Below are 9,113 nucleotides of genomic sequence, written 5' to 3'. Positions count from 1 at the left end.
GATGCATACATAAATGGAATTATCAAAAGCAGAAAGTGCCAAAGCTAGGATTAAACTCTCTCCATGGACAGAATAAGAAATATTAAAATGGGGAGCTACCTTGGAAGATACCAAAGTATTTGGTAAAATAAGAAATTACAGTGTTAATAATACATTACTAAATATGATTATTTTATATAATTATCCATAGAGATTTTCCACACACAGGAAATATATCAACTATAAATAAATCAACATTCTTTTCATACTTTTCTTTCCCCCTCCAGTGTTTGGATCTATAGTTTTGTTAAGAATATTCCTTATTTACTTCTAATTTACATAATTTTCTTGCTCCAACTCTAAGTTGGATATTATTCAAATTCAGTATTGCTAGTAACCCATCATTGACAGATTTTCCATACCACTTTTAAAGGAAGTACTAGCAACATTTTCTTCTATTTATGGAATAAATACTATTACAAGACAATTCATACCCTTTTCAGCCATACTGCAATTCCCATGTCCCTCTTCTAAGCTCCTTCAGCAGCATTTTTCATGTCTCTCTGCCAAGCTTTTAAACTTTTCAAGAGGCCCCCATTTGTCTAGCATTGTGTCTTGCAGAGAGTAAAAGTCTCAAAACTATTTATGAAATAAGTGAATCTGTATTCATATATAATCTGTCTCACACACACACACACACAGACACACACATACATATACACATGGATGATAATAATAACAAGAACTCTACTGCTCAATGGCTGATTATTGATTCAGGGTTCTTAAGGTTTATTTTCCTACGTTTAGCTTTGAGAATGTATATGTAGTCAGACTTATCTTTTGGTGACAAACATGAGGAAGCCCAGATCTTTATTATGCTACTCAAAACGTTTACTACGACTTACTGCCATGTATTGGCGGCCTCACACAAATTATACATAATAATTTAAAAGTAAACATTATCACAGCTTGGTCAAATCATACTGCATCTTAGCATACTGGCATAGGAAGGGCAGAGTGATTGCAAAATTTGCTAGTTTCACATACTCCCGTCTAAGCCAAGAAGAGGGAATGAGGGAAGTTGTTCCAGGAATGTCAGACAACTGGTGGCATCTCAACAGGATAATTTTAAAAGTGAAATCAAGATTTGACTAATTTCTTTCATTAACTACTTTACTCTCCCCTACTCTTGTGTAAGTTAATCGGCCTTGTCTCTTAGCGCTAATAATAAATGACCTAAACCACAAGAAGAATTTGTTATAAGGCAAAGTTCTACAAAGTTATTCAAAGTTAAAATTTTATCATCTTAACTGAAAAATAAGTACAAGAAGTATATTAAGAAAACAGTGTACCTTCTTCAATGTATTTGTTTAATATGAGCATGATATCATTATCATATTATGAATAAAACCAAAAATAGGAATATGAGTTGGGATTATTATTTTATTCATCAAGACATTTAACAATGTAAAAGGAATAACTGAAATGTCATGATATGTTCAAGTCAAACAAAACCAAACATCTACTATCCTATGGCAATAAAACTAATTTCTGCTATAATCAGATGAATTTGTAAAACTCCATATTTGATAATCAGCTTATAATACAATGGGTTCCTATTTAAACAGACTACCCAAAGTTGTCTATTCAGAGACAAAAACAAAAATGGAAAGCTTCTCTGTCAGAATATTTGCCCATAGGGGAGGAATATTTTGGGTCCTTCAACTGCTTTTGAAGTAAAGAGTAAAAGATATGTTAGCGCTAAGAGCAGAGCTAACAGGAGGAGCCCTGGCTCCACGAACCAGGTGTGTGAATGTGGCTGTTGCTATTGATCTCCTTAAATTTCAGTTTTACAACATCCTCAGCCTACTTCCCTGGTGGCTCAGATGGTAAAGCGTCTGCCTACAATGCAGGAGACCCAGGTTCAATTCCTGGGTCAGGAAGATCTCCTGGAGAAGGAAATGGCCAACCCACTCCAGTATTCTTGCCTGGAAAACCCCATGGTGGAACCTGGTAGGCTACAGTCCACGAGGTCACAAAGAGTCAGACACAAATGAGCAAACTCACTTTCACTTTCAACCTACAAAATAAGGATATCATCTATCTTATGGATCTACAGTTTTGAGAATCAAATGAGATCATTCGGATAAAACTACTAACGAAGTACTAGTAAGGAATCACGGGCTTGCCTGGTGGCTCAGCAGTGAAGAATCCACCTGCAATTCAGGAGCTGCAGGTTCAATCCCTGGGTCAGGAAGATGCTGCATAGAAGGAAATGTCAACCCACTCCAGTATTCTTGCCTGGGATATTCCATGGACAGTGGAGCCTGGCAGGCTACAATCCACTGGGGTTGCAAAAGAGTCAGACATAACTTAGCAACTTAACAACAACAACAGAATAGAATCATAGGTGAGCATGCTGTAAAATACGGTATGCTACAAAAGGCTGCTGTCATTATCATAGTGGTACCGGTAGTAGTAGTAACAGTAGTAGTAGCAGCAGTAATAATAGTAGCAAAAGGTAGTAAGATCTTAAGAGTAAAAGAAAAAAAAAGAGTTGGGGGCAGACCTAAGGCCCATAAATATGAAACCCTTGCTTCCTATTCAGTCCCACCTGGGGACTAAATTCAGTGTTTATATCAGCTCTGGCCCAGTATTTCTCTGCCTCAGCTCTTTGAATACCCTAAATCTTTCACCCGGTCTCTCCCTGATGCCTCTAGGTTTGCCAGAGGTGTCTCACTGGTCTCCACAGATGAGTTCCCAGATAATAGTGTCATATCTGTCATTTTGCTCTCTGGAGCACCCCCAGAGGGGCTGTTGTGCCAGCGTCCGGAGCCTGGCCTCCAACGCCCTCTAACAGGATCACTGCTGAGCCTCCCCAAGGTGCCTCCACTGTTCACAATCCCTGCCAATGCCAAGGCTGCTTCTGCCAACACCTACTAATGTCTGCACCGAGGCTGCAATACCCTCTGTCGAGACTGCTGAGGCATCAAGGACACAGTTCAAAGTCACAGAGGAACACGGCTGTGCCAGAGAACTGGGTCTTAATTTGGCCTGGCTTCCAGCAAACATTTGGATTCTCCAAACATTTATGGAGTAACTCCTATGCGAGACATTTTCTTAGACTTTTATTTTTAGGACATCATCCTAGATGTTTTTTTGACTCCATGATTACTTATAAAGTGGTGACTACAAGATGATACATTAGATGGTTTTAAAGATGCAGAAAATATGACAATCCTCTCCTTTCCGAACGGGAGTGACTGTATAGGCATGCCTTATTGTAAAGTCATTGCAAATGACAGTCGTTTTAGGAATAATAATATTCAGATCAGGAGAAGTTTTGAGGAGGTTGGAATTAGGGGAAAAAAATACAAATATGCATTTCTAAATTTTTCATCTTCAAAAGATTTTCTTGCCCAGCAGGTGTTATTTTAATAAGTAAAATGCAAATAAGAGTCAACAGTCAAACAGAGTAGTATCACTGGTTTATAAGTCTGCTTTTAGTCCAACTCGTGTTATGGGCCTCAATGGTATTTTTTAGTTCAGTTTTAAACAGTAAGCTCTTTAGCAATGCTCCATTAATTGAAAATTGCTTAATGAGATTGCCTAATGCATTTTTGCATTTTGGGCCAACAACAACACTTCTCTTTCAGTAGTCTACTTCTTAATTCTATCTACAAATTCATTTACCTCTACAACCGTTATTACTGCCTCTCTTCCCATGGTAGAGAGTTAGGTGTCCCTCCTGCAATCAAGAGAGAATTAATCTCTCCACCTATGTTCTGGTTTCTTTTCTGAACTCAAACAGAATTTGCTGACCCTCCTTTCCTATTGGTTAGGTAGAGGCATAATTCTTGGTTCCTATAGATATAGAAAACATTTTACATCCTACAATTTCTCTGTGTCCAACCTCTTAGAAATAATTTTGAAAACTTGCCCTTTTATTTCCTCATTTCATGTTCACTCTTCAATCTCGGATCATCTAATTTCAGCTCTCCACGGCGAATGCAAAGACTATACTCTTGAAATGATTCTAAATCCAGTGACTACTTTTTCATTTCTACTAGATGTTTCTGTACCTTTTAGTTGACTCTGTCTCTTGCGTTGGTTGCCATAACATGTCATTTGCCTTCTCAGCTAGGATCACCTTTGTGGGTCGCTTCCCTCAAATGTCAATTCAGCTAGGTCACCACCAGAACCTTCTCTCTTAAGCGCAAATCTAGTGCAATTCTTTTTTTAAAATCTGGAAGTGGATTCCCATTTCCTACATGGCTCCAATTTTTAGCCTAATGGTCTACTTTGTACAATCAATTCCATTCTCTCTCTGAACCACAGTTTCCCAAACGTGCCAGAACTCTTCAAGCCTCAGAGCTTGTGCACCTGTTTCCTTTGCCAGATATCCTCTAGAGATAAGCCTAGAACATTTGCTTTTGGTCCTCAAGTATTTATTAATCTTATCTCCTACAATAATATTAGCATTATCTCCTACAATATATACGTGGAGAAGGGAATGGCAACCCACTCCAGTATTGTTGCCTGGAGAATTCCATGGACAGAGGCGTCTGGCTGGCTACAGTCCACGGGGTCTCAAAGAGTCAGACACAACTGAGCAACTAACACACTACAATATATATGAAGATATGCTGGGCTCCACGGATGCAATGAAGATAACCACATGTTCCAACTTTAACATCACCCACCTCATGGCCACAGAAAAAGACCATTTTAAATGTTATTACATCAAACTTTATTTACCATTCCCTTAAAACGTTCTGAGGGTTTCCCATTATGATCCACCTCTAATACTACCCACAGAGCTGTCATCCACAACATAAATTGCCCTCTCCTTCCTGCTTTTCCAGGTTCTTATCACACACTTGCCTCTAACATGTTCAAAAAGGTCTAGAAACACATTTTTAAATAAAGTCCTATGGTGACAAGGTAGAAAAGTAAAATGCATTTATTCAAATACTCATAAAGCCAAAAGATGTGAAATGTAAGCGTTCTTCCTGTTATTATCATCTCAATCAGTAACATACATGGAGAAAACAGCTACAAAGTAAGTGAAAATCCAGATGCCAGAAGCATAAAGCATTTTTATGTAGCCTCCACATAGTGAAGTTTAATGTATACACACCGATGCTCATAAAGACATACATTATCATGTTCAGTAAAGGAATACTACCTTTCTTCATGAAAAACTTTGAAATGTTCAAGGAAATAAAGATAATCAATGTTTCACATTCATACTAAATATTCAGAGCAACATGCTTCATTATTAAAGCCTCCAGATCCATCCTGGAAACTAGTATTACATTTTATTAAAGACAATAACTGAATCACCTTCAATGTCATTTCTCTATATATACATATTAAAAACCTATGCAAATATAAATATTAATATATATTTTCAAATAGAAATATGTACTCTTCATACTATAAATTCATCAACTGACAGCTCATGAAAACGTATTCTTTCTAGAATCTTCCCAAATTAAATAATAAGCACTAAATGATATTGCAGTATAGCAAAGAGCACATGGAGCTTTTATGACTGAACTTTCTGAACTGCAATCAATTATATGTTACTAAAACTCTTTGCTTCCAAGATCATAGACACATATGTCTTTCAAACACATCTATTTTTAAACTGGGATATATAAGCTCTAAGTTGTTATATTTTAGATAATGTACTTTCTTATTTCATCTCTCCATGGCGTATCCATGTTGCTGCAAACTCTGTCGCTATTGCCTGGTCCTTTCCTGAACTTTTCTTTGTTGATTTACTCTTACCTTTCCAGACTCATCTTGTCCTTCTTTCCTTGGTAAGTCTTTCTTCTCCTTTCAAATTGCTGTTCTCGATGACCTCTCTGCTCAACTACATCCTCTTCACTTTCCCCCTATAGTAATGACCCTCAGATTTACATCTACAGCTCAGATGTTTCTCTCATGCTCTCAACTTACATCATATTTAACATCAAGCCTGAACATACCATTAGTATCTTATATTTAATGTATATAGAGATAATTCTCAGAGAAGGCAATGGCACCCCACTCCAGTACTCTTGCCTGGAAAATCCATGGACAGAGGAGCCTGGTAGGCTGCAGGCCATGGGGTCGCTAAGAGTCGGGAACAACTAAGTGACTTCACTTTCACTTTTCACTTTCATGCACTGGAGAAGGAAATGGCAACCCACTCCAGTGTTCTTGCCTGGAGAATCCCAGGGACGGGGAAACCTGGTGGGCTGCCGTCTCTGGGGTCGCACAGAGTCGGACACGACTGAAGCGACTTAGCAGCAGCAGCAGCAGCAGAGATAATTCTATATAGTCGCTTCCTAAGTGTGTTTAGCTAATGACAATTTAGAACTGGAATTATTTTCACATGTTTCTCCTTCATGCTCTACCATCCAGTCAATTTCCAAAGCTCCTTGAGTTTTTCCTATGAATATTTCTTCAAATATTATATTTGATTATATCATGGGACAAAATTTGGAAAGATATTACCTTCCTTAAGCTTACATTCTAGCAGGAGACCATAGAAAATAATTTTTTTTTTTTTAAAAAAGGAGTAAATTATTGGCATGCTAGCATAGAAAGCAACTCAGAAATTTAAAAAATGAAAGATAAGATTAACAGGGATGAGGAAAGCCAGGGAAAGACAAGCTGGCAATTAAATAATGTAGTCAAAATAGGTCTGATTAGATGACATCTTACTAAAAACCTGAAGGAGATGACATTGATTAAACATTTATTAGGAATAAAAAAAAGTTCATGAAGAAGGAACAGCCCATCTTAGGACTAAAAGTCCTAAGATGAGAACACACATAATATGTTCAAGAAGCATTAAGAAAGCCATAGACAGAAGCAGATATGATGGAAAGAGAAGCAAGAAGGTGAGATCAGAGAACTGATAGGCACTTGGGGCTGTTGTTCAGTCTTAGGCTTTTACTCTGTGTAATAGTGTTGAATAAAAAAACAACAAAGTTCCTTAAGGGACTTTCCTAGCAGTCTAGTGTCTAAGACTGCACTCCCCATGCAGGGGGCCCATGTTCAATCCCTGGTCAGGGAACTAGATCCCTCATCCCACAACTAAGACCCAGAACAGCCAAATAAATAAATAAATTATATTTTTAAAAATACAATAAAAACAAAGCTCTTTAACTGAAAAAAATAAGTAAATGGAGGGAAAAACTCCTTATGAAAGAGATGGGATTGCAAAGCTAAAAAAAATTCACCTAAATAAGAGAGAGAAGGTTAAGGGTAGCTTCACAAACTGTTCATTAGCTCAGTGTATCCAATAAAATACACTCATTTTAAAATATCATCAAGACACATCATGTGGGATTCCATTAGTGTGTATTGTAAATTTGGATGGGTCACATAAAATCAACAACCTTTCTGACAGCACTCATTTAAAAGCTGACCATGGGTAAGTTCATGTCACCACAGCATGTGGAAAACTGTTGTTCAACCTGCCTTGAGCCTCAGGGGTTTTGAAAATGTTCTTAATGGTCTTTAATAAAAAAAAAAAAAAAAAAAGTGGCACCCAACACTGGTTAACTGCTACAAGAAGCACTAATTCTAGCAGAACACACAGTTTTAAAACTGCTGCTGTAAATCAAGAGTGAGTGGTTAGAAGGTAGATTCTTGAAAATGAAATAACCATCCACAATTTAGTAAGACGTGACACATTATTTGAAACTACTGTGGGAGGTTGATTTTTCTAAAGGGTCCCAAATGCTCTAGTTTTACTTCCTTGACTTTGAGAACTATGATGTTGATGAAAAGCTTCCATTTTGAACGCAGAGGGAGTTGTAAACTCTTCACGATCCTATCAGTGACCTATTGCATTGGGAAAACACCTTATCTGGAGGCAGTGTTTTCATCAGACCCCTTGCAATGCCTCAGTGACCTTTCTCTGCCTCCTGCCTGCTCAGTCTCTAAGTCATGTCCGACTCTTTGCTACCCCATGGACTGTAGCCCGCCAGCTCCTCTGTCCATGGGTATTCCTCAGGCGAGAATACTGGAGTGGGTTGCCATTTCCTCCTCCAAGGGTCTTCCTGACCCAGGGATTGAACCGGCGTCTCCTGTGGCTCCCACACTGCAGGCAGTTTCTTCACCATTGGAGCCACTGGGGAAGCCCTCTCTGCCTTAGATGGGCATCCAGAAAAGTGGCGGCAGAAAGGAAAAATTTCCCCACATTGAGAAAGCCAACTGTACAAGTGTACTTTCCATTATACATCTAACCTAAAATTGCATCTGATCTCTCCCAATATATCTCTAGATAATATTTTTTCTGAAGCTTAACACATTTGCTAAACATGAGTCAGAAGACAGCTGGGCCCCAGGCTTAACAGTTTCTGCCCCCATGGACTGAAACTCCATAACAGCAGAAACTCCACAAAAGCAGGATGACAGAGGAGGCTGGGCCCTGAACAGATATGAGATAAGAGATTACATTTTCCTCATTCTCAAAGTTAAGGAGACTTCCCTGACTACACACCCGCAGAAAGGCTCCTTGGAGGTCAGAAAGCGAAGGGGCGTCACCGCATAGGAAGTGATGGCAACTACCCATAGGCCTCTTCACTGGGATCCATCTTGGCTAAGAGATGTGCAGATACACATGGAGGACCCTGAGATAAACCAAACAACAGACTCAGAACCCGGCAAAGCAAGGCCAGAGCAAACCCCGAATGCTCCATAAATGTGATTCACACTACCACACGAGTGGGACTCTCTATCTGAGCCCGTTTCTGTGTCTATTCACTCGCACTGTACTCTTTCTCCTCCTAATAAACACTTTACTTGTATCACTGCTTTCAGTCTTTGTGGGAATTTTTCTGCAAAGCCGAAAAGTCAGGGCCTTGTCTCTGACCACTGGTGTACACGCATGCTAAATGGCTTCAGTTGTGTCCGACTCTTTGTGACCCCATGGACTGTAGCCCACCAGGCTCCCTCTGTCCATGGAATTCTCCAGGCAAGAATACTGGAGTGGGTTGCCATGCCCTCCTCCAGAGGATCTTCCTGACCCAGGGATCGAACCCCAGTCTCCTGTGTCTCCTGCATTGGCAAGCAGGTTCTTTATCACTAGCGCCAGCTGGTTGTAGTGGCTACAGATGAGTTCTCTCACC

At 39.2% G+C, this 9,113-nt stretch overlaps 1 non-coding gene across 1 annotated transcript; it reads left to right on the top strand.

Annotated features, from left to right (window-relative positions):
• Positions 1-1,850: 1,850 nt before the first annotated feature.
• Positions 1,851-1,923, top strand: TRNAC-ACA (transfer RNA cysteine (anticodon ACA)). The gene has a single exon. It is a non-coding gene; the product is annotated as a tRNA-Cys (tRNA).
• Positions 1,924-9,113: the final 7,190 nt, after the last annotated feature.

The sequence above is a fragment of the Bos taurus genome, chromosome 27 (assembly GCF_002263795.3).
Source record: "Bos taurus isolate L1 Dominette 01449 registration number 42190680 breed Hereford chromosome 27, ARS-UCD2.0, whole genome shotgun sequence".
NCBI lineage: Eukaryota > Metazoa > Chordata > Mammalia > Artiodactyla > Bovidae > Bos > Bos taurus.
The sequence above is the reverse complement of the archived record's forward strand: the minus strand, read 5'-3'. Positions and strand labels throughout refer to the sequence as shown.